This window comes from Delphinapterus leucas, chromosome 8 (assembly GCF_059928025.1).
Source record: "Delphinapterus leucas isolate spDelLeu-1000000601 "Yukka" chromosome 8, BTC_Dleu_Yukka2, whole genome shotgun sequence".
Lineage (NCBI taxonomy): Eukaryota > Metazoa > Chordata > Mammalia > Artiodactyla > Monodontidae > Delphinapterus > Delphinapterus leucas.
In genome coordinates, this window is record NC_143136.1 from 52,371,431 (window position 1) to 52,398,145 (window position 26,715).

General features: G+C 39.4%; 1 long non-coding RNA gene across 2 annotated transcripts in view; it reads right to left on the bottom strand.

The window, feature by feature from the left end:
• Window positions 1–15,004, bottom strand: part of LOC149748555 (uncharacterized) — a 264,753-nt gene extending 249,749 nt beyond the window's left edge. For both annotated transcript variants that reach the window (XR_016394114.1, XR_016394115.1), the window contains exon 1: window positions 13,992–15,004. This is a non-coding gene — a long non-coding RNA (uncharacterized LOC149748555). The remainder of the gene's footprint in view (window positions 1–13,991) is intronic.
• Window positions 15,005–26,715: the final 11,711 nt, after the last annotated feature.

Genomic DNA, 26,715 nt, shown 5'->3' on the forward strand with positions numbered 1-26,715 from the left:
TATTCTCATAAGGACATCAGTCACCCTGGATTAGGGTCATGACTTCATTTAACCTTAATTACCTCGTGAAAGGCCCCATTTCCAAATACAGTCACATTGGGGGCTAGGGCTTCAACATACTGATTTTGGAGGAACAAAATTCAGTCCAAAACTGGAACTAACAGTGCCTACCTCATAAGGCTGCTAGGAGCATTACGTGAGTTAAAATTTGTAAAGTATTTACAACAGTGGCTGGTACAAAGGAGAGCCATGCAAATGTTTATTAAGTGATATGGGAAAAAAATTAAAGACTTAAAATCTGAGTTAATTTCCTCATCTGTAAAATGGTAGGACCTCTCTCTTTTTGGCAGATAGGAATCGGGCATGTGTATTAGTTACCTATTTCTGTGTAACAAATTGCCCTAATGTTTAGCAACTTAAAACAAAAACAAACATTTGCTATCTCATACAGTTTCTGTGGAACAGGGATTCAGGAGCAGCTCAGCTGGGTCATTCTGGCTCAGCCTCTCATGAGGTTGTCATGGAGACATTATCTGAAGGATCCACTCCCAAGGTGGTTCACTCACATGACTGACAAGTTGGTGCCAGTTGTTGGCAGGAGGCTTCCATTCCTCACCATGTAGACCTCTCCAAAAGGCTGATGAAGTGCCCTCACAACACGGCAGCTGGCTTCCTCAAAAGCAAGTGGTCCAAGGAAGAGCAAGTAAGAAGTGACAATGTCTTTTGTGATCTGGCCTCAGAAGTTACATTCCATCACTTCTGCTATATTCTATTGGTCACAAAGATCAACCCTAATACAATATGGGAGGGGACTGCACAGGGCATGAATACCAAGCAGAATCATGAATAAGGAGTCACCTCAGAGAATGGCCACCACACTTGGTCAGTCAGATGCTCCTGCCAAGACTTTGAAAAGTGAAAGTGAAACAAGGACACAGTGACAGTTGAAGATTACTTACAGCTCAGCACAAATACCAAGTGGAGATAGCACCAGTTACAGCATCCCAAGCATACAACTATCCCGGTATGTTCTGAGCTGTATTTTCCATTGTGTTAGATTTTTTTGGGTTCTGTCTCACTCTCTAAACCTATTTCCCAGTCTCCCAATTAATTCTGTGATATGCCCAATATTTTTTCAATAATTTTTTTAATCTGCTAGCTAGTCAGTTATCTTCTATTATTTGTAACCAAGAACCTTGACTAATACAATCTAGAAAATTTCCCCTTTGTCCTCTGCTGCTATACATCTTCCTCTTTCCTCAGACCTCATATCCCAGGTCATATGTTATTTCCTTAAGAAAGCCTTCCCTAGCTCCTCAAACTAGGACAGGCACCTCACTCCATGTTTGAAAAGCACTTTTTATTTCTCATTCTCACCTCTGCTACTAAAAGTTATAATTAACTACTCTTATATAATCAATTTTCTTTTTCAATTCTAATTTCATTAGAATTTTTCTCCATGGGGGCAGAAAACATAACTATCTTGTTCATTGCTCTATCCTCAGAACCTCACATAGTAGGTCTCTCAAAAAGGAAGACTAAAAGTCAAACACAAACTTTTTGCTGGGCTTATTGTCTTTAGGAGAGAGCTGACATCCTCAATCATCCATTTTAGTTTGACTTGAGAATGATGCTGTCATTTATTTTTACATTTTCCAATGTATTTTTTCTATTAATTTTGAAATTGGTGTTTTCAAAGCTGTTTGATGTTGCCATCCTCTATCACCAAAGATTCCAGTTTAATTTATACTTTATTCAGTCAATTCTTTCCCTATGGAGAGGCCAAAATATAAGAAGTTTGCTTCATGAACGTGGAATTTGAAAATGGAGTTAATTATTTGATTTGATTGTTCAATGGCATCTGGCTAAGGAAACTTGACTGAGAACTGAGATATTCCTGCCAAGATATCTGACAGGTCCCTGAGCCAGCGTTCCCTCTGCAGGGATGGGAAGTGCCAACGCTCAACTCGCTGGCCCTTTTTTCTCTGTTGACCCCTCTCCTCTTCCAAGTGTTTCATTATTTCTTTAGATATGCTATTCCCATCCAAGTCTCCATTTGACGGTGAGGAACAGTTTATTTTAAAGATCAGGTTTGCCTGATCAGGTTTGGAAGACAGAAAGCAGGAGGAGGAAAAGCAAAATTCTTAAGAATGATTCTTTTTTAAAATTAATCCAGTAAAATCAACATGACCTGCATCATCAGCTTGCGGTATAATTAAGATAATAAGTCTTTTTCATATTCAAATTAATCATGCAATCCCCCACAGGACCAATTTAAAAGGAAGTCCAGTGGCTCCCTCTTGAAACCTCTCCCCTTAACCAAGCTGTCAAGAACCATGGACACTTACACAGTCCAAAGGGGTCATCTCTGTTTCTCAGTTACTCATCTTTAGCAGAAGAACAGAAGGAGGCAGGGAGGGAGAGACAGAGGGAAAGAAAGAGAAAAACTAGAGGAGGAGGAAGAGAAGGCACTCAAGCTGTCTGACCAGTTTCAGACTAGCCCCAATATTCAACTGTCATTCCTGTCGGCACTGCCATGCAAATTCACTGCACTTATCTGGTCCAGTGCATTCATTTGAGCCTTTTTACCCTCCCAATGATGCAACGGGAGCTGCAGAGGTGTACCAAAGTTACAGATCTCCTCTTATCTTTTCAGTCTAAGCCACTGTTCCCACAATATCCCCTTGTGACAGGGAGGTCTTCCAGGCACACACTGTTATGGAATGAATCTTCATGATTTCCTACGATTCACTCGTCAAATATCTGCCTGCCCTTGGAACAAATGCTCTTTTGGGGACACAGGTGAACTTATTTGAAAACATCTCCACCTATCCAACGTTAGCTAGGATAAGGTGGTCTCAAACGAAATGGGGACATTCTATTTCCTCCTAGAAGTCCTTGACAATGCAAATTTACTTCACTTTTCCCCAAGCTTACATAGCAAAAGATACACGGAGAAAACTTTTAAGGAGTCACAAAATATTCTTATACATACTTTTCCTGAATCAATGGATTCTTACTTCTTCCATTTGAATAATAAGTGACCTTAAAGACATTCTCAGAATTAAGAAAATCTGTTCCAAATTGATCCCTTGTAGTCACCTAGCAGAAAAGTGGCTTGCACCTTCTTTCACCAACCAAGAAACAAAAAACTGTTCTATCCTGCCAGTATCCCTCATATTTCTATACAAAAATAAAATAAAAATATAGCCCATAATCATTAAGGATATTATAAGAAAACGTGGAACTGACTTGAAAGGTATAATATAGTAGATAAATGGACCATTTAGCACAGAGTTACCCTTGGTAACAGTACCCTAAACTTTGTCCAAGTATTTATCCTTCCTAGATGCAGCCTTTGTGTTTGGAACACATAGTCCCCAGTCCCACATCCACAGAGGTAGACTTGTGCTGCAGGTCTAAACTAATTCTGTTTCCCTGGACACACTGATTGCTTCAGGGATGGGTCCATAGCTCAGTATCAACTTAGGAGAGCCAAGTTTTTGCTCTACTCTTGAAGGACAGAAGTTCTCTTTCCTATTACATAAGTAACCACCACTAAAAAGCCTGCCTTAAAATGCAGCCAAGCCAGAGTAAGCAGAACCAATAATAAATCCTAGTCACAACAGATATAGAGTGCTCAATTAATGAAACAATAAGCTTCCTTTTCGGTTATTTCAGTTTGGGATTTCTGTTGCTTTCTATGAAAAGAATCTCATCTGATACACATGAACCAATTAGCATATTAGAAGGTTAAAACAGGAGATGTACTAGGTAGGTAGAAGGGAAAGAGTGGGGAAGTCCATTTTCTTTTTCTCTTTAAATTTGTGCCTCTTATAGCCACTATAACAACAGGAAGTATAGTTTAATTGGAAATAGGCTAACGCAATTCTAAGAATAATCATCTAAGGCTAACTGCCTGGGTAGTTTTGATGTCAGCTAAATTTGCTCTTCTGTTATAAAGTGTACCTCTCCTGATTAGTACTTGATTAAACAACAACAACAAAGATAACCTCTTAGAACTGAAATATCAACAGCTTTCTGGATTCCATTTTTTCTTAGCAAGAGAATAAGCATAGCACATTGTTTAGATGCTTTTAATTGGATGAATATCAGATATACAGTGTTTTTCTATCATTGATGCCTTGTGTGCTCAGAATTTCATTACGTCCTAGTATTACCACATAAAAATTTCCTTGTGTTTGTCACAAACATATTCCTACACATAAAGATAATAGCTACAACTTCACTATCTATACACTGAATTTTTCTTTAAGAGTATCCACTTGACGTCATGGAGCACCTAATCCAGTTGAAATATTCTGCTTTTGACCATGATTTGTTCTTTTCAAAATAGACTTTTTTTAAAAAAGAGGAAAATTTGAGTAGATTTTTATTTCACCATTGGGTCCTAAGCAGCTACTGATTATCCATTCCATGTAGTTTTGTAAGAAAAGAAAAGGAAACTCAGATGTGACCCTTGCCCTCCAGGAGTTTATAAGCTGCTTCTAGTTACAAAATGGGCAGGGTGAAAAATTTTTAGTACCATTTACACAGTAAAATACACATGAATATAATACAGCATCATTAAGTGATGAGAAAATATTTGGTAAAGGGGCTCTTAGTAAATACCCGTGGTGTCATCAGAAGGAAATAGGTTAGTCAGGAGAGGCTGTTTTAACATTTACCAATACCTGAAGAGTCACATAATGTCCTGAAATGAATGATTTTTATCATTCATCTATTCAAGAAATGATTACACGCATTCTACGTGTCAGGTGCTGTATTAGGTGATCATCTTGATGCTTCTTGTTTTCCTTAGTCTTTTATCTTGGATGAACACCAGTTGTGCAGAATCATTACCCTTGGCTCACGACACTATCATTGATTTATTCAGGGACCACAGTGGGCTTTCTCCAGTGTGTGGCTATTATAGATACATGCTCATGTTTCCTGATACACATGACTGTATATACATAAGGGAGTGGAACTGCTGAGTCAAATGGTATACAAATGCTCTAATTCACAATACCAAATTATTCTCCAAAGTAGTGGAACCCATTTATATCCCCACCAGCAACGAATAAGAAATCCAGTTGAGCTACATCTGCACAAACACTTGGTATTACTAGACAATTTTTTCCCGTCTGTTGTGTGTAAAATGGTATCTCATTGTGGTCTTGTGTTCCTAATTAATTTTAGGTTGAGCATCTCTTCACATATTTTGAGGTAATACATACGTTCTTTCTTTCTCTATTTTTGACTCTGTTAATATTCTTAACATTCTAGGTACAGATATAGACATAGATAATAGAATAGCAAATACAAGGTTCTAGCAAGTCAACAAAATATGAAGGATCACTTAAGAGGTCAAGGTCTCTCGTATTCTTTGCTTCTTGGGGATGTGTGAGAGAAAATGTGTACTTTGGCCTAGTAAGCAAAGGAAATACTAACTCCCAACTATTATTCACCTTTCATAACGTTAGGCAAGTTTGCATCAGAAATCCTCAACTTCTCAGCCTTTCCCATAGGTCATCTCACTCCCACAGAATTCTAGTCAAATCAAAAGAAGAGAATGTGGACAGGAAAGGTCCCTTTTACAAAGAATGGTTCTGAGTGACCCGAGACCAAGACCTTTTCAAACTGTAAACCTCATGGGTCTGGTCATGGTCTGGAGACTAGTAAACTGACCAGCAGCACAAAACCCTAAGGTCACCTGGAGCCACCACTGATGACCACACCTGGATGACCTGTACTGTGAGACCACAGAAAATCATTTCAAACAAAAGTCAAACTGGAATATACATTAGATTCAGAGGGGCAAGAGATATTTGATTTGGGCACATGGCAGAATACCAACTAAAGTGGTACTCTCACTTCTTCTATTCCCAAATGTGAAAGATAGATAATGATCGCACAAAAATGTTTGCTTCACTAGGTGCCTGACACTCACTGAAAAGCACAATGAAATACTGGAGACATTATATAGCTATAAAGACAAACGGAAAATAATTTAATAAATTAAGATAAAAATTTTTTTAAGTTTTTAAAAGGGGGAAAGAAAATTTTACATATTCAAGGCATAATCAGAAGTTCTAAACTTTTTAAGATCATGTTTTTTTCCCTCAAATGAAAGCAAGACATTACAAAACTTCAGAATCCAGAGTTTCTAAGCAAACATAAGAGGTGAGGGAAGACTCAACTGTAATGATCTTCACTTGCATTCATATACTGTTCTTTTTTTTATTATTTTTTTTAAATTTTATTTATTTTTTATTTTGGTTGCATTGGGTCTTCGTTGCTGTGCACGGGCTTTCTCTAGTTGCAGCACGCAGGCTTCTCATTGCGGTGGCTTCTCGTTGCAGAGCACAGGCTCTAGGCGCGCAGGCTCAGTAGTTGTGGCACATGGGCTCAGCAGTTGTGGCATATGGGCTCAGCAGTTGTGGCTCGTGGGCTCTAGAGCACAGGCTCAGTAGTTGTGGCTTGCGGGCTTAGTTGCTCCGCGGCATGTGGGATCTTCCCAGACCAGGGCTCGAACCCATGTCCCCTACATTGGCAGGCTGATTCTTAACCCTGTGCACCAGGGAAGCCCCATATATACCGTTCTCTTAATCCGTTCAGGCGGCTAAAACTAAATGTGATGGACTGAGTAACTTAGAAACCATAAAAATTTATTTCTTACAGTTCTGGAGGCTAGGAAGTCCAAGATCAAGGTGCCAAAATGGTTGTGTTTATGGTGAAGGCCTGCTTCCTGGTTCATAGCCTGTATCCTCACATAGTGGAAGAGTTAGGGATCTCTCTGGACTCACTTTTATAAGTCACTGATCCCATTCATGAGGGCTCCACCCTCATGGCTTAAGTACCTCTCAAAGGCCCTACCTATTAATACCATCGCATTGGGCATTAGGATCTCAACATAGAAATATAGAGAGGGACACAAATATTCAGTCTATAGCAACTATATGCCTAGTATATTTTCTTCCTCAACCTTCCAGTATATTCAGAATAGGCAGGTATTTAAATTTGCATTTTAACCAGTGGACAAATTGAGTCAAAGAGAAATGAGGCAACTTTCTGAAAGCCACAAGGGGACTAGTCTCACCAACTGACCTAGAAGTCACATCTCCTAAAATCCTACCATGGCCTGTAATTGGGCAAAACCACTTTCTGTTCTTCTCATGATAAATAGGTTTAAAAATAGTACAATTCCAATATCGCATCAATTGAAAGAGTTTTTTTCTATAAAAGGTATAAACATGCCATGTGAGGAGCTATTTTAATTCTGTGTGTATATAAGGAATCTGCGAAAAGCTTATGAAACCAGTTATCAGCCACCCCAACTCTTTTGTGCTTCCTTATAAAAATTCCCGGATGTCATAACTGTCACACCTACTTGTTAAATTGGAGAAATTCTTGAACCACAGTAAGCAGATGCTAGAACAGATGGAAAGTTTCTTTTTGGGCTGAGAAAAAGAAATTTCCAATTAAGAAATGCCTGGACACTATTTTATCTCCCTTCTAGTTGACTGAACTATGAGATTTCCTTATGTCACAGTTTAGAATTTAAGAAGTTTCTATTTCCCTCGATATTCTTTATTTCTTCAGGTACCCATAAACATTAGCTTAAAATATACTCATTTTTATGTCCCCTTTATAAAATTGCTATGGTGCTTTAAAAAATGGAAAATTAATGATATATTTTCATGTAATGTTTATATTTAACACCTTTATTCTTACCCATCATGTGTTAAGTTTGCCTCTTACATTTTCTCGCCATTCACTTACAACTTTAAATAGTATCTATCATGCGTCGAACACTTATTTCTTCACTATTTTATCCCCTACCTACCCCAAAAGAAGCATTACAGAATGCAAAATAAAATCCCTCCTTTGTGCAGGTATGAAAGCAGATGTCGGCTTTTCTACCAACTATCCTCTCAGCCCCCCAAGTGCAACCTCCACCCAACAGTTACCTTCCTTAGTATCTTTCTAGGGAAAAGACGAACTGGTTCACTCCTGAACGGTCCACCTAGCACCTGCTTCTCTGACAGGTACTCTCTCCAGGCCCTGATTTCCTTGTGAGCTTTTTCCATGCTTCACTGATGCCACCATTCCAAGTTCTTTACTCCCCCAAATTATGACTAGCTCAAGGACACCCAGCACTGCCTTCATAGAAGGTCTGTGGCCGTAAAGGGAGATGTGCAGCAGCTCACAGATGCCTGAGGTACCTGGAGATAAAATATCAGTGCTAGTCTTTAAAGGTCCTCAGCCATTTAAGTGCACTTAATTTTTTAGTGCAGTTTTAATTTCACAGCAAAATTAAGCAGAAAGTACAGAGTTCCCGTATGCCCCCTGCTCCCACATATGCACAATCTCTCCCACTATCAACACCTGACACCACAGGGGGATACTGTATTTGTTAAAATCGATGAACCTACATGAACACATCATTATCTACCCAACATCCATAGTTTTCATTAGTGTTCACTCTTGGTGTTGTATATTTTATAAATTTTGACAAATATTTAATGACACGTATCCACCACTGTAGTATCACACAGAATAACTTCACACTGCCCTAAAAATCCTCTGTACTCTGCCTGATCATCCTTCCCTCCCCCTAACCCCTGGCAACCACTGATCACTGTCTCCATAGTTTTGCCTTTTCCAGAACGTCATATCGTTGGAATTGTACAGTATGTAGCCCTTTCAGTTTCTTTCACTTAGTAATATTAATTTAAGGTCCCTCCGTGTCTTTTCATAACTTGATAGCTCATTTCTTTTTAGTTACTGAGTGATATTTCATTGTCTGGAGATACCATAGTATATCCATTCACCTACTGAAGGACATCTTAATTGTTTCCAGGTTGGAGGCATTATGAATAAAGATGCTATAAACATCCTTGTACAGGCTTCTATGTGGACATAAGTTTTCCATTCATTAAGGTAAATTCCAAGGAGCACAACTGCTGGCTCATATGGTAAGAGTGTTTAGTTTTGTAAAAAAATGTCAAACCATCTTCCAAAGTGGCTGTACTATTTTGTATCCCACTAGCAATGAATGAGAGTTCCTGACGCTCTATACCCTCCCCAGGATTTGGTGGTGTCAGTGTTTGGCATCTTGGCCATTCTAACAGGTGTGTAAGTGGTATCTCGTTGTTGTTTAAGTTTCAGTTTCCTAATGACATATGATATGGAACACCTTTTCATGTGCTTTTTACCATATGTATATCTTTTTTGGTTAAGTGTCTATTCAGGTCTCATGCCCATTTTTTTTTGGCGGGGGGGGGGGGTGCTTATAAACAACAGAAATTTATTTCTCATGGTTCTGGAGACCAGTAGGTCCAAGATGAAGGCACTGGCAGATTCAGTGCCTGGTGAGGGCCTGCTTCCTGGTTCATATATGTCCATCTTCTTGCTGTAACTTCATATGGTGGATGAGCTCTCTTGCCCATTTTTCAATCAGCCTATTTTCCTATTGTTGAGTTTTAAGAGTTCTTTGTATATTTTGGATAATATCCTTTACCAGATAGGTCTTTTGCAAATATTTTCTCCCAGTTTGTGGCTTGTCTCTCTTTCTCCTGACACTGTCCTTCACAGAGCAGATTTTTAGTTTTTGGGGGTTTTTTTTGCGGTACGCAGGCCTATCACTTGTTGTGGCCTCTCCCATTGCGGAGCACAGGCTCCGGACACACAGGCTCAGCGGCCATGGCTCACGGGCCCAGCCATTCCACAGCATGTGGGATCTTCCCGGACTGGGGCACGAACTCGTGTCCCCCGCTTCGGCAGGCGGACTCTCAACCACTGAGCCACTGAGGAAGCCCCAGAATTTTAGTTTTAATGAAGACTAGTTTATCAATTATTTTTTTCATGGATGGTGTTGGTGTTATATCTAAAGTCACTGCCATACCCAAGGTCATTTAGATTTTTTTTTTCCTATGTTATTTTCTAGCGTTTTACGGTTTTACATTTAGGTCAAAGATCCATTCTGAGTTAGTTTTAGTGAAGTGTGTAAGGAAGGCCTGGGTCTAGATTCACTTTTTTGCCCGTGGATGTCCAACTGTTCTAGCACCCTCAGTCATTTTTTCAATAATTGAATTTTCAGCCTCCCTGAGCTCCCAAAATTCCAGTTTATTTTTTATTGTGAAATAATGTTCCAATTCTTCATCTTCTCAGTTTTTCCACAGGGCCTTTTTTTTTTTTTTTTTTTTTTTTTTGCAGTATGCGGGCCTCTCACTGTTGTGGCCTCTCCCGTTGCGGAGCACAGGCTCCGGACGCACAGGCTCAGCGGCCATGGCTCACGGGCCCAGCTGCTCCACGGCATGTGGGATCTTCCCAGACCGGGGCACGAACCCGTGTCCCCTGCATCGGCAGGCAGACTCTCAACCAGTGCGCCACCAGGGAAGCCCTCAGGGCCTAATTTTTATAACCTAACTCACTGATTAAGGTACATCTAAATAAGCAAGATGCTTCCTTCCTGTATGTCCTCTGTTAGAACATGTTAAGGAACATCTGGGTGGGAGGCGGGTGGGTGCTCACTGACTTTGCCATAATTTTATTCCAAATGCAGATAAAACAGACCCAGTATTATCATATAAAAAAGTAATCAATCATTGTGCTGGACATCTTTCTAATTTTTATCTTGTGCTTTTTCTTTCTTATCTTTCTCTTCTTTCTCAATGTTTTGTGAAATAAAACCACAAATAGGCTTGCGATAATGAAATCTGGCTGAAGTATTTAAGAAACAAAATTATTTACTGTGTTATATATATGGTCTCTATATGTTACACTTAAGTACTCGATTGCCAATATTTAATAAACCCTCCAAATTTCAAATGCTCACTCTCTTCTATCCTCATTCTGGCAATATTTAGCATTCTGTTTTCTAAGATGTATCTTAAATAAGTCAACACATTGTAGAAAACAGTTTAATAAGTGAATGAAGCACTTTCTTTCCATCTGCTTTCCAACTTCAAGGGAGCATTTTAAATAATTATTACATTTCTTACAGTATGTAAGAAAAGACTTAAGGGGCTAACTACTGAGATTTGTTTGCAAGGTATAATAGAAAAGTTTCTTACAAAAACATGTCTTCATGATGAAGACAAGAAACGTATGAGGAAAGACAAAGTAGTAAGAGATATTAGTAAATGACTGCCACAATATATGCGAACCGTCAGAAATGTGAGGAGAGCATTAAAACAAAGTAGGTGTGTAATTAGAGAAGTGTGGATTGTATAATGATACCCTTTTTTGTAGAATTCCAACTGCATCAGGGCCCATTAATTTTGGGTAAATGAAGTTCTGCTAATGTTCCTTAGAGTCTTTAGCTTTGAGCTGCTATAAAAACATGCTTTAACTGATTCTGGAGATTTAGGAATGTTTCACAGACTCTAACACCTAATGAAATAGGAATAACCATTTATTATGCATTTTTGTTTCAACATCACTTGTATAGGCCTTAGAACTATTGGAAAAGTATTTATAAATATTTATAAAGACATTCCTCATATCCTGGAGTTAATTTGGTGTTTTCTTGCCTTCTATGAAAACAGGTAAACAGAAACATAGAGAAATTAAATGAATTTTTGAAGAGAAGCCTAAATATATGAAGGCAATCATTCTAAACTCTTTTCCCTAGAAACTGTCTCCTTTCTACCAATCTTCTTAAAACAAAATAATTTTCCAATAAAAAAAAGGCAAATGTCTAAAAATCAACAAGGGTAACATATAAACATCAACACATTATTTTCCTCTGACAGTGTAAGCAATCAATTGTCAACGCCCTGTAAGACTGGTTCTAAATTAAGATTTAGTCCCAAAATAAAAGAGTAAAAAAGTAAAACTTTAATCTCTTTACAGAATTAGGCTTTATATATTTACCTCTTTTTCCCCTTAAATTCTATTTAATTTTACATATAGTTTGTAGATTTTCTGCTCTTTTCCAATAATGCCCTTCTTTGTTTTCCCAAATAAAGGATGTAATGATCCCACTAATTCTTTCTACATTAAAGTTTTACAGTAAAACATTACCTCTTTACATTCATTGCTTTTCTTCAGCAAACAAGTTCTAAAGTTAAATCTGTCCATTACAAGCCAACAAAATAAGATCACTCTTAAACTTGCGCCCAGGGCTGCATTCGGGGCCTCTTTTGCAAATGTGCGTTTATATTTCCATGCAATTGAAACAATAACAATTTCTCCTCCAAGTCACTTAGCGTCCCCACAATCAAGTGTACTTTAGTGTGTAAAAAAACAGAAGTTTACAGAGGTTTGAGGAGACAGTCCTATTCAGAACCTTGGCTGTGTTAATTCAACAGGAGCACCTCTTCATTTTTTACCCACTGCAAACAAAGAGCTCCTGGCTTTTTAATAGCAACAATGAGAAACAAAGACTGGTGAGTAGCTTTTCAAGTCATCAGCCCAGCTGAGGAATTGGCCATTGACAGCTGGACTGACGGAATATTATGAGTCGTCAAAGGAAGCCCGCAAGAACCATATGGAGTGACATTCCAACATTTTTAATATATGCCCCTCAGAAACTCCCATAGCTGATGGCGTTCACACAGCTGTAGGTTATTAGGAAGGAGCCTTAAGTGAACGAGGGAGCCCTCTTTAGGGTCATTCACTATCATAATAGTGTTAACTAAAACCTGCTGGTGTTGAAGCAACTGAGTGGTGAAGAACAATATATCACTGTTTCCCCACGGCTGCCATAAACTAGGGAGTTCTATCTTTTGTGTGTTGTGAGAAATTAATTTTAGGTCCGAGTTTTATAGTGATCTCCTGGGGCTAATAAATGTGGCTTTTTATCTGACTTGTAGTTCTTGAAATTCCAAAATAGACCTTCATGAAATAAATAGAATTTCATTTGAATTACATGCAAAAAATTACCAAAAAATTCAGAAAGAGAACCTCTAAATAATCTCTGGAATACCTCAAGTGAATAATCAATTTATAACTTACAACCAACATGAAGGTTTTCAAATACCATCCTGAATAGCCAAGGCTCCATGTGAAATGAAGATATAGGGGTAGGTGTTCTTCTCTCCAAATTATTTCTTTACCATTATTGATAACATATTAAAAATATATTACTTATTAATAAAACTCAACCATTAAGTAAAAAGTAGATTTTAGATAAATTTGAGCTATAATTTTCATTCTACAACGGAGAAGCCAGTATCTTTTCCCCTTTGAATTTCAAGCATGCCAATATTCAGAAAACATGATACAATAAGGATCACATCAGAGTCTAAAAATAGGTGACTCCCTCCATTGTTCCTTCCACATTTAGTAATCACCTGTTATATGATTAATAGCTGTGGCTCAGTTTAAGAGCTTCTGTTTCTGGACATGGCTAAGAGAAATTAAGTCAAATGTCAAGCCAAATGTACTGGCTTCTGTATGAAGGCAATAAGGGAATGCCAAAGAATCACTCACAGCTCATTACAAGATAATGATCAGATTTTTCTCATCTGTGTAGATGCTTTATTCAACAAGGTTAACATTGTTGAGTCAATAAAAGCACCTCATCAAAAAACACAACCAAGAAACCTATTCAATAAAGAAAACGTTTTCAAGTTTTCAATTGTAGTGCTTCTTTATAAATGAATAGCACCTGAATTAGGACCAGCCCTGACAAAGAAGTGCTGCTTTGATGCAGTACCATGCTTTGTCTTTACTGTACACAGCTGTCCCTCCTCATCCACAGACAACAGCACAAGGCATTCATGCAGTCAAGGAGTTGGAAGTTAGGTGCAGGTGGAGCTGCTGACAGTCTGATGAACAAACATCTCAGAAGAACATTCTGCTGCTGCTTTTTGAAGAGTGATTCCCAGAGCACTTGGTTGATTTCCCTCTTGCCCTTGATTTTTAAGTTCTGTTTTCAAATTTCTAGCCTGTTTTGTGTTGTTTTATGAGGTGGTCGGTCAGGCGTGGCCACAAGAAGAGACAGAGAGACTCAGAAAGACAAAGTTAATTACACTCACATGTCCTAGAGAGAAGGTGCATGCAGGGCCGCATGGAAAATCACCCGGGTGGTCACAGGCAGAAGACAGGAGTTCAAGGAAAGCTTAGGCCTCCACCTTTACTGGGGTTTCTGTGGGAAAAGCAAGACAGGGCAGGTAAATGGTTAGGATTGGCTACTATCAATAATTCCAAAGGGCCTTGGACTATAGGGATGGTCCTCTAGTTGCCTGGTTCCTGGCCTTGGGATAATTAAAGCTGAGGGATATTGCTCCTGGGGTGTATGGACCAGATAGAGGAAGTGTTGCTTTGACTGGTGAGTTTGCATATCAAAGGCATGCCTGCACTGGGATCTTTGCTATCTCTAGGAATTAGCTCACCCCAGAAAGGGCCAGTTCTCCCAGCCAGAAAGTTTTCTTTTTAAGATGTCAAATCATAATATATAGAAATTTTTAAAGTATATACAACACCTGGCCTTAAAATGAACCCAGTTACATTAGACAAAGAAAGAGAAAACTTAATTTATTTTTACACAAAAATAGTAGTAACTGATGGTCACTTACACGCTATGTTTTTCAGGGCGCTTTAAGAAGACCAATGTTGATTTGTTCCCCATCACAGATTTTTTTAAAAAGCAGCAATATTTATGATGATAAATCAGCAGATAAGGACTTGAAAGTCCTATGGTCTCAGCTTCACTGCTCTCTCACTTTTGAGCTATATTTCAAAAACCCAATTTTTCTTTCCTTCCTCTTACACTGCATGAAGTCTTAGATATGTCATCTTTATTTCTGTCTATAATAAAAGAGATCACAGTGCGAGGACCAATCGTTAAGACACACACAGGTTTAGCACGGAGGCATCTCTGGCTGAGAAGACATGGAGAAGACAGGGCAGGGAATTTGTAAGGCCCACTTTGGCGAGACTCCAGATGCTGAGTCTGCCTCTATGTTGATGCCTCAATGTGTGAATGACTACTCAAAGCTAAAAGGAAAAGGACTAGCTATCAATTTTCACATATCAAACAATGCAAAGACCCACAAGAAACAGATTATGTTCTTTGTTTCCAAAGGGATAAAAATCCTTGGAAGATGTTGCATGGCTAGGTGGCCACACATCTTGGTTGGCCGGACTCCCTGCCTGGTTACACCTACTGTCCCAAGGTGTTCTGAACAGCAGTCCCTTTTGTTTTCAAAAGTGTCCTGACAGCCTGAGTTCAGATTCTAGCTCCACTATTTTCCAGGACAACTGGGGCAAGTGGCTTGACCTCTGTCACAGTTTTATCATGTGTAAGTGGGAATAATGGTGCTTACCTCATAGGGTGGCTGTGAGAACTATATAGATTAATGCCTATGAGATACTTAGAATAGTGCCTGGTACTTAGCAAGTACTCACTCAATAAGAGCTAAGATTTTATGTCCTGGCATTTATGTTATGACTCAAAAGGTATTATGTAGTGATTTCTTACATTTTGGATTCATCATTAGTTATCTGCCTATAAATATATGTCAAATATGTATATGTATAGCTGATTCACTTTGTTATAAAGCGGAAACTAACACACCGTTGTAAAGCAATTATAGTCCAATAAAGATGTTTAAAAAATATGCCAAATAATTACCAGAAGATATTATGTCTAGAAAGAATACACATTCTCACTGTGTATAAGGTGTAATTCTTTTGGCCTGAGATAAATAGAAAAGTATCAGTAGAATCTTTAAAATTGGAGTTCTGCGTGTAATAAATAAATGTAGAACGCACTATTTATTCAGTACTAAGATGCACTGTTTCTTTAAACAGATCTCTATTCAGAAAATCACTTGCAATCAATGTTGTATAAATGCTTTGGTAGCCCCCATCCCACAAGTAATTTGTTTTTCAAATCATGAGGTTTGGAATCATAAAAATAATGATATTTAGAAATGTATCTATATACACAATCATATGCATATGTTAAATACCAGGTTTTAATATGTGGGTGCATGTTTGTGTGTAAAATGGCTTAATTCATAAAGAAAAATATTGATACAGTTAACCATATTAAAATAGGACACTTAAAGAAAATGGCAGGACTTCCCTGGTGGTCCAGTGGTTAAGAATCTGCCTTGCAATGCAGGGGACGCAGGTTCGATCCCTGGTTGGGGAGTGAAGATTTCACATGCCATGGGGCAACTAAGCCCATGAGCCACAACTACTGAGCCCACACGCCTCAACTAGAGAGCCTGCATGCTGCAAACTACAGAGCTCACACGCTCTGGAGCCCACACACCACAACTACAGAGCCCACATACTCTGGGGCCAGTGCACTGCAACTACTGAGCCTGCACACCACAGCCAGAGAGAAGCCTGCGTGCCACAGTGAAGATCCCGCATGCCGCAACTAAGACCCAACGCAGCCAAAAAAGTAAATAAATAAAAATAAAATAAAATGTAACATGTATTTAAGAAAAAAAGAAAATGGCAAGACTAGCCACAAAATGGGAGAAGACACTTGAAACACATATAACTGAAGGTGATAGTATCAAGAATATACAAAGTCATACAAATCTATAAGGAGAAAAGAAAAATGGGAGAAAGGAATAAGTTTTATACAAAAAAACACATTTGGCCATTAATCAGATGAAGTTGATCAATCTCATCAAAAAACTTGACAATGCATATCAGATCACAATGCAATATCATTTTTCAAAATTTGTGGCAAAAATTAGGTAGTCTGACAATACCAAGTGTTAGAAAGTGAAACTGTCTTCCTGGTTTTACGAAAACAATTTGTAAAGTTGTAAATTGTGTACATTTGAAAACGAGTATACCCTATGGCCAGCAAGTGCCTTTCAAAGCATACATGCAAGATAAATATTTGCATGTGTGCACCAGGGACCCAGATAAGAGAGATCATATATCACAATTCAGAATAGCAACAGCTTTGAAAATTCCAAATGCCCATTCACAGGAAAATGGATAAATCAATTGTGGTACATGTTCAGCATATATTATAAAACAGTAAAAAAGGAATGAATTACAGATACAAGGACATGGACAAACCTTAGCAACAATGTTGCATGAAAGGAAGCAAAACTAAATCAAACTAAAACAATGTATTGTTTAGATATATGCATCTCTTTGCTTATGTGTATGAAATAAAACTATTTTTAGTAAAATAATAAATACAAAATTTGGGATATTGCTTGCCCCTGAGCAGAGATAGGAGGGTCAGAAAAGAAGTACAGATAAATTTAAGATAAATATAATAATCCAGTTCTTGGGTTAGGTGGTGAGCTCTTTATATGGACATTTTTATGTTATTAAAACAAATAAATAAAAGAGGGTCATGCTAAGTCAAATGATGACAGCGTGTCCTGGACCGAGAATTATGATTAATCCAATACCAGGCATCTGGGGTCCAGAAAAGATGGCAGCTCCCATTAAAAGACTAGTGATGAGTGGGTTATGTGCTTTCACATCGTTCCCTTGTTGTATTTTGTATATTGTGTGAGTCACTCCACATCATTACTACTTCTTCTGTAGTAAATGTCAAAAGACAAAATTTTACAGAATAGAAGAATGTTTCCTTTCACATTTTACAAAATCTACCATAGTGATCACTGCTTAGTAGATGACAGACACTATTGCTGATGCCTTCAAAGATTCACCAAGTGATTGGAGAGCTTGATGAGACAACAGAAATAACAGATTTATTTAAAAAAAAAAAAAAAAAACTAGAGAAGGCTACTTGCTTTTCTTTATTTTCTTGCCAGTCACCTCTATTTTGTAGGTCCCTAACTGCCGAACATGCCATGTGCCCCATGTTGCTGGAGATAAGGAGTAATCAGATAAAGTCCATTGTCAAAATTTAAATGTATATTTCCATTGTAGAAATAATCAGAAAATTTACACACAAAATGGTTTTTAAAAAGACTCAAGAAACTTTTGAAGTTCATTAATCTTCTAATTATTACTACTTACCTTGAGATTAAAGAGTTATAGAAAGGTGCAGCTTTAGACACATTATGCTCTGCACTTGGTAATTTTAAAATTAAAAATTGCTACTGTGACCCACCAAATTCCTGACAATTGAATAAAGAATATTTAGAGGTGGGCTTCCCTGGTGGCACAGTGGTTGAGAGTTCACCTGCCGATGCAGGGGACACGGGTTCGTGCCCTGGTCCGGGAAGATCCCACATGCCATGGAGCTGCTGGGCCCGTGAGCCATGGCCGCTGGGCCTGCACATCCGGAGCCTGTGCTCCGCAACGGGAGAGGCCACAACAGTGAGAGGCCAGCATACCGCAAAAAAAAAAAAGCATATTTAGAGGTATAGTAAAAGTCAGTGAAATATCATGGGCAGACTAATATACAGAATATAAAAACATGGAGCTATAAATTTGAACCAACCTAACAAAAACCATTCACAAACCTGTAGCTAATTATTCACTCTACATAGTCACAAACCTGTAGCTAATTATTCACTCTACATAGTATGGTGCTAATTCCAGAAATGAAAAGGCAGAAATGTTGTCCCCCCCAGAACTTTTAGAAGACCATGACAACAGACTTGGCATTTGATCATAATCTCCAAATTGGTGATGTCAAGAAGTTCAGCTGAGGAGCATATGTGTGTCTGTTTCCTCGCATGGTTGCTCTTGTAGCCATACTTCATGACTCATCTGTTTTTAGCCAGACAGCTTTCTAGTTTGAGAGGAGCTGGGAGTGTTGTATAATAAGGAGGAAAGAGGGCAAAGACCTATATTCCTTCATTTACGCAAGAAATATTTATTCTCTATCCTCTACGTGCCATGTACTGTGTTGGATGCTGGAAAATAATGCGGAGTGAAATGGAGAACCGGATTACAGAGTGGTGTGTGTTGTGATAACTGAGTAGGCTGGAAGGGAACAAGTCAGGATGCAGGAAAACCAGTTAGGAATCTACTGCAGTAATCCAGGAAGGAGATACTGGTCTGAACTAGGGGCATAGGGAGAAGAATGATATTCAAGGGCCTTTATAATGTAGAGTCAATTGGATTAGGTATCTGAAAAAGAAAATAAAGGTTTAGTCTAAACATGGAAGTGATATTTTCATTTTTACTCAGAGTAGCTTCTACTTAGGGGGAAGAGCGGGAAAGGGGGCCCTGCCCAAGGCACTAATGTGGCATATGGTAAAGAATAGAAAGATATTCAGATATTTCTCCATCCAATGCATATGTACATACATTCATACATCCAATTATATGGTAATTTGTTTTGGAACAAGGCTGCATTTTGCAGACAGCTATCGGTTAAAAGATTGTAGGGGGGCTTCCCTGGTGGTGCAGTGGTTGAGAGTCCGCCTGCCGATGCAGGGGATACGGGTTCGTGTCCCGGTCCGGGAAGATCCCGCATGCCGCAGAACGGCTGGGCCCGTGAGCCATGGCCGCTGAGCCTGTGTGTCCGGAGCCTGTGCTCCGCAACGGGAGAGGCCACAACAGTAAGAGGCCCGCGAACCGCAAAAAAAAAAAAAAAAAAAAGATTGTAAGGAAAATTTTTACAGTCATCTTTGCCTTTGGTATTGGAGCACGATTACTTGTAAGCTTTAATTTCAAAATGTATTTGGATTTTTGTAGTTCAAAATTAGTCATCAGGAGTAGGTGGTCTTCCTGTTAAAAAAGGCACAGAAATTAACTATGTTATTTATGTATTGACAGAACACTGGCAATGTTCTAGAAGAGTGATTCCCAAACTTGTCTGCAAATTAGAATCACCTGGGATGTTTTTAAAATTGCAGGGACTTCCCTGGCAGTCCAGTGGTTAAAACTCCACACTCCAGGGGCTTCCCTGGTGGCGCAGTGGTTGAGAGTCTGCCTGCCGATGCAGGGGACATGGGTTCGTGCCCCGGTCTGGGAGGATCCCACATACCGCGGAGCGGCTGTGCCCGTGAGCCATGGCCGCTGAGCCTGCACGTCCGGAGCCTGTGCTCTACAATGGGAGAGGCCACAACAGTGAGAGGCCCGCGTACCGCAAAAAAAAAAAAAACAAAAAACAAAAAACTCCACACTCCCAATGCAGTGGGCACAGGTTCCATGCCTGGTCAGGGAACTAAGATCCCACAAGCCACACGGCACGGCCTAAAAACACAAAAAAAACCCCAAACAAACCAAAAATTGCAAAGCACAGGCCCCACCCCAGATCAACTGAAATGACAATCACTGGGGATGGGACACAGGAGTTTGCAGTTTTTTAAGCTCCCCAGGTGGAACCAATGTGTAGACAAGTTTGGGAACCACTGGTCCAAAACAGGAAGATAAAAAAGGGGAACTAAAACTGCTCTCTGCATAAAGAACCTGGTATAATTTTCAGGCTACAAACTCAGATCTATTTTTAAAAATCTTTACTTTTCTATAAATGACTCGGATTTCTCTTTTAGGCTCCCAATTCCACAGAGCAGCTGAAGTTTGCTCTCAGTCCCAGGGTTTCTCTCCCTTCTTCCCTCTGTTGCTCCTTCACTGGGGCTGGGGTAGGGGGCTCTAAAGTACCAAGGTGGAGGAGAGGAGCTAGAGGGATGAGCATCCTTCTAATCCTCAGCTGATATCCCTCCATGTCTGCTCCACTGAGTCCCCTCAACACAAGGCTTCTCTAGTGTAGTTTCTGAGGTCTTTAGTGCAGCTGCCTCATCCCGTCCAAGGAGCTCTGGGAACCCCCAGGCTCATCGCTCACAGCCTCACAGCTCCTGGCCACAAAGGCAGACATTCTGTGCTGCCGCCCAGCACACTGAAGCTCAGGGGGCAAGGGTAGCCTTTAAAAACAGTGTCGAGGGCTTCCCTGGTGGCTCAGCGGTTGAGAGTCCGCCTGCCGATGCAGGGGACACGGGTTCGTGCCCCGGTCTCGGAAGATCCCACATGCCGCGGAGCGGCTGGGCCCGTGAGCCATGGCCGCTGAGCCTGCACGTCTGGAGCCTGTGCTCCGCAACGGGAGAGGCCACAACAGTGAGAGGCCAGCGTACCGCAAAAAAAAAAAAAAAAAAAGTGTCGAAAGGAATTAAAGGTATTGAGAATGAAAAACACTGTTTAATAGTATATCAAAATAAATTATATGTATTTCTCCTTGTCGTCCACTAATTATGCAAAAGAATTTTTATGTTTGTTAAAATTTTCTTGGCTTGTTATTATTAGTACTAACTTCAACCCTCTACTTCTTTCCTGAAATCTTCTTAAGTCCATTATGTGAGTTAATTTTTTTAATTAAAAAATATAATCCAGGGGTTCCCTGGTGGTGCAGTGGTTGAAAATCTGCCTGCCAATGCAGGGGACACGGGTTCGAGCCCTGGTCCGGGAAGATCCCACATGCCGTGGAGCAACTAAGCCCATGCGCCACAACTACTGAGCTTGCGCTCTAGAGCCCACGAGCCACAACTACTGAAGCCCGCATGCCTAGAGCCCGTGCTCCGCAACAAGAGAAGCCACCACAGTGAGAAGCCTGCACACCGCAACGAAGAGTAGCCCCTGCTCGCCACAACTAGAGAAAAGCCTGTGTGCAGCAACGAAGACCCAATGCAGCCAAAAATAAATAAATACATTTATTAAAAATATATATATATATATATAATCCATAAACCTACTTAACTGAGTATACAAGACTGCAATATCGTTTAATATATTGAAAGTTAACAAATGAGGGAGCTGGCCCTGTCAGCCTCTCCACTTCAGAGAATTCCTAGTATTCCCTCAGGAAATACCTCCTGGACCATGTGCGACTCAGGACTGGCTGACAAAGTATCAGTGTCAATTCTTTAAGAGTCAAAATTTTTCATAAATACAAGTTAAACCCATTTAATGATGAATACTGGCCAGCATCTGTCTTGCAATACTTCTTTAGTTTCTATATGAATCTCTATTGCGCATACTCATCACAGGATTGTGGTCCTAGCATCAGCAAAAAATAAACGAAGTGAGAGGCTATGCTATGGTTGGTGAGATTGTTACTTTATAATTTGTTTTCTTAATCTCTCAAGGAAATAAACGCCTCAAGACATACGCATGCAGGTCCTTTTATATCTCTAGATCACTTTCCATTAAAAGATGCAACAACATACTGGGATATATGAGAATCACTTTTGTTAGGTTAGGAAATATTTAACATAAAACGAAGTTTTAGTTCATAATGTGTGCTTACCACACATAAAGTATGCTTAGCATTAGGTAAAAGGTATTTGCAGATTTGAAGAAATAATGAAAGGAAACAAGAAATCAAATGAATGATTACATGTTAGATGGCTGGGAAATGGGTAGTTTTCTTCTAGATTTTCTTCAATATCATAACACTGAATATTTTTAATAGTCTTTCGATGTGTATTATGCTAGATACAAACAGAACTACAACTCTGCTCACTAGAATGTAGTTTAGGGCATGTCCTGGCTTGAGTAAAGTTTCTTAAACTATAACTAAAACCCCCAACCTGCTTACAGCACAAGAATTAGGATACACTGAAGCATCAGCATTGTAAAGAACTACTGCTTTCTGTAACGGCTTTTCTACAACTGAAAGTTGAGGGTCTAACTGCTGTGGTAGGTTTCTTTGTAAACTGCAGTATGGTGGTACAGGTATGTGAAAGCACTTACCACTCATCGGTAAAAACGTGCTCAGGCTGAGTGCTTTTAAATATGCATGACTAAGTTCTCGATGTACTCTGTGGTCATTCATTGGCTATGTGGTAGCCCGACGGATTGCCTGTTACCTGATCAGTAGAAGCAGTTCAGAACTTGATGTGGTATAGCAGAGAAAGTTCAGGTTCAGAATACTGACTCTGAAGATTGAGTGATATTACATGGTGTCTGAAAGAGGAATTAAAAGGGCTCTAAATGAGAACAAGAATGAGCAAATCTGAATGAAGCCTTATTATTCAGAAAGGAATGGACTAGGATCCTATTATTGAGAAAGGATCCTGGCTAGGATCAACCTTCCATATACCAGAAGATCTTCCTGCACAATGATGTTTTTTCTCCTTAAGGTAAGCAGATTCCATGTCACATACTGTGCCACAAAGGTGAGTTTTCACAGACACGGTGTAATGGTATCTGGGCTATGGAAGGAAGAAGAGGATTGGATGAACCCACCTTCTTTATTTTTTTATTTATTTTTTTTGAACCCACCTTCTTTAGATAAGAACCAGATGAGCTGCAATTTCTAAATTGAAACAAAAATACTCAAATACAGAGACTCTTCCTCCCATCCTTGGCAAGTTCAATATAAGATTTATTGAACTTCAGCTATATGTATAGGCTATTGACAAAGACTGTGAGGTTCCAGAGATGGTCTTACCTCACGCATCTTCCAGTCAAGTAGGAGCAGGTAAGTATCAACAGCCCATGTGCAAGGCAGAGCGAGGAAATGGGCCACGTAAGAGATGACTCAAAGTTTCTAAGAAAGTAAGATGCCTGGCTGAGAGCATCAGGAGGAACTTTGTGGAGGATATAGAATTTAAGGTAGGCTGCAATGATAGGTGAGGTTTCAATAGATTGGATGTAAAGAAGGCTTTCCTTGGGATAGGAACTACAAGAACAAAGGCAGAGAGACAAGACCACAGAAGTCATGATGGGAGAAAGGTGGGGCATGGAACATAAAGTCTACATAGGGGAGCAAGAGAAACATACTACATACAATGGGAGCACACTTTCAGACCATGAGCTGAATTTAGCTACCTGATGACTTGTTTGGCCTGGTCAGTATTTAGTGTTATTTTCTAACTGCAGAAATAGAAAGAAAGGCAGGGAGCTAGTTGTATTTGAATTAGCTACCAGTATTTAAACAATGGGAGAATTACACATAAAAATCTAAGTGTTTGGCTTCTCTTGAAAAATCTAAAGTTCTGGCAGCAATTCTGGGCCTGCCTTCCAACAGGTCAGTAATCAGTGGAGACGAGCAGAAGTGGACCCCTAGACAGGGCAGAAACTCTATTGATGGCTACAGGTCCTCGTATCTCCTGTTGCCTCTGCAAGCGTCAGCTGCCATTTATTATCATGTCTAGGCTGGCTTGTTGTTGTTTGAAGTAAAGACAGAAAGCTTTTCTTAAACCTTGCATCATATAAGTCTGATGGGTCTAGATACTTGAGGTTTGTTTGTTTGTTTTTTAACCTTTACTACAAAGGAAGACATTGAACATCAACTAGAAGCATCTGTTCTTCATTTAGTAGCCAGTGATGAAGCTTTGAAATATTTTGAGGATTTAAGTGGGTAATTGGAGGTGTGCTTTAAGAAGCTTAACCTAGAAAAGGCAAACAAAATTAATTGCAGAGGAAAAAGAGACATGGAAAAAAACTATTAGAGGCCAATTTAGCATTCAAGTAAGAGGTAAAGATGGTTGGGGTTTGGGGGCATGAGTGGCTATGGAAAGAAAAAGACACCTGTCAGAGATACTGCAGAGAAAGGACCAGACAGCTTACTGAATTGGAAGAAGAGACAGAGAAAGAGCAAGCAATTAAAAATGACACTGAGGTCTCAGGCCAGACTAGGATGGTGGTTCCACTAACAGAAATAGAGGTGAGTAAAGTCTGGAGTTGTTGCTGATTTTCCCAAGGGAGATCATCGCTTGCTTTGGAGCATGGTGAGTTTGTGTTGCCTGCTGAACAACCTGGTGGAGAAATTCATCAAGAGGCACAGCTGTTGCTAAAAGTCAGTAGAGCAGAGCAGTTCAAAGCATGGGCTTTGGAATCAGAACTCAGATTAATCCTCTATAAAATGAGGGTAATATTAGATCCTACTTTCCTTGAGAGGCCTAACTAAGGAAATGTATAATGCAGTGACTACTTAAGAAAAATCTGGTATGTATTTGAGAATTAGCTACATTAGCTCATGGAAACTGTGAGAATGAAAGAAATAACTAAAGAGACAACTGTAGAAAGAGAACATGTGATGTGGATGCTGCTAAAAAAACAACTAGAATGGAGTGATGACTAAGTCAACCTTTTGGTGATGATGGATTGATGGATTGATGGATGGATGGATGGAAGGATAGACAGGGAGATGGTGTATTGTATAGTACTTCCTGAAATTAAAAATATTTTTGTCAAAATATTTTACACTAGGTTAATTTAGAAACACACTACACTCCTGGTATTCGTAAATTTTAACATTTGTATTTTCAACGTCTCACAAAATTCAGTGATCCTCAGACAAAAGAGAAAATTGGCTAGTGAGTAGGCCTGGCTAAGTGTCAGCATTTTATGTCAACATGCCTCTCGTAAAAAAAATAAAAAATAAATAAATAAAAAAAATATATATACACATACATACACACATTATATAATATATATATCTCCATTTCCACAAGATATTCAACCCTAGATTTGGAAATAGAAGAAGCCAATGAAAGCACTAATTGTAAGATTAGAATCCTCAACTCAGCAGTGACTTAGTGTCTTAGAATATGAACATTTTACATAGAAGTAAAAGCAAGTGACAGTTTTCATCTACACTCCAGTCAGAGTAAAACTTGGTCCCTTAGAAAGAAAATTTTATTGAAAGTTGAAAAGATTGTTAAAATGGGGTAAGTTGCACAAACACTTCCCTTGTTAATTTAGGAATTCACAAGATGTCATGTGTCAAGGGTGTGCAATACTGGTTGGTTATGGGAATGTCTTTTTTTTTTTTTTTTTTTTTCTCGGTACGCAAGCCTCTCACTGTTGTGGCCTCTCCTGTTGCGGAGCACAGGCTCCGGATGCACAGGCTCAGCGGCCATGGCTCACGGGCCCAGCCGCTCTGTGGCATGTGGGATCTTCCCGGTGTCCCCTACATCGGCAGGTGGACTCTCAACCACTGAGCCACCAGGGAAGCCCGGGAATGTATTTAATAGGCCTACTATAAAGAAATACCTTCCAGAAGGACAACCGATCATTAGGCAGGGAAGTGGAAATTTGTCTTGCCAGGTAGCCACTTACTGCTGCACCCTGCCACATAAACAAGCCTTGGCAATTATGTCATTGAATCAGCCCAGCCCTCAGTTTAAGGCATAAGAAAAGGAGGTGAGTGGATTAGACTAAAGGATTTCTAGGTTTGAGAAATTTCCAGGTCTGACAATTTACGACACTCTATAGAAATGGATTCTGCAATATATATTGTGTTAGTGTTCCACTCTTTTTTTACACTCCTCTAAATTGTATGTTTGAGATGAATAAGAGAGTCTTGTCTGCCTTCACAGAAGAGCTTGATTTTTGTTAATCTCCCCCAGTACTAGGTTCCAGAAAGACTGATAAAATGAGCCACCAGATGAAGGCCATTTTCCAAGGCATCTCATTAGGGTATGCCTAGAGATTGCTTCCTAAGAACAAGATATGACTTTGAAGAATTTCTAACTAGCCAAGAGAATCACCAGGGTCCTCTTTTAAGAGCTGCTCCTTGAACAGAGTCCAGTTTAGGCCTATAGCGTCCCACTTGTTCCTTAAGAGAGACCAGCATCTAAGTGGATTTTGCTGTGCTTGTCAAATTCCCTTATGCAAACAAGAGGCAGTGATACAAAGTTTCTGCAAAACAAAACTCAAAAGTGCCTCAAATTAGGATAACCTGTTTTTGCGCTCAGTTATAGTTCTTGACCAAACCTCATTAGAGGAAGGACACACAGATTATGCGGCTCAGCTCTAGCTTCCCCACACATACCTGCATTCAGCTGGAACAGGTCTACATAAAAGAAAAAGAAATCATCAGAGCTGTTTTTCCTCAAAAGATACATCGATTGTTCTTCTTCAACTGAATTCTGCTCATCTTGATATACTGAAAAGTGGTTTGTA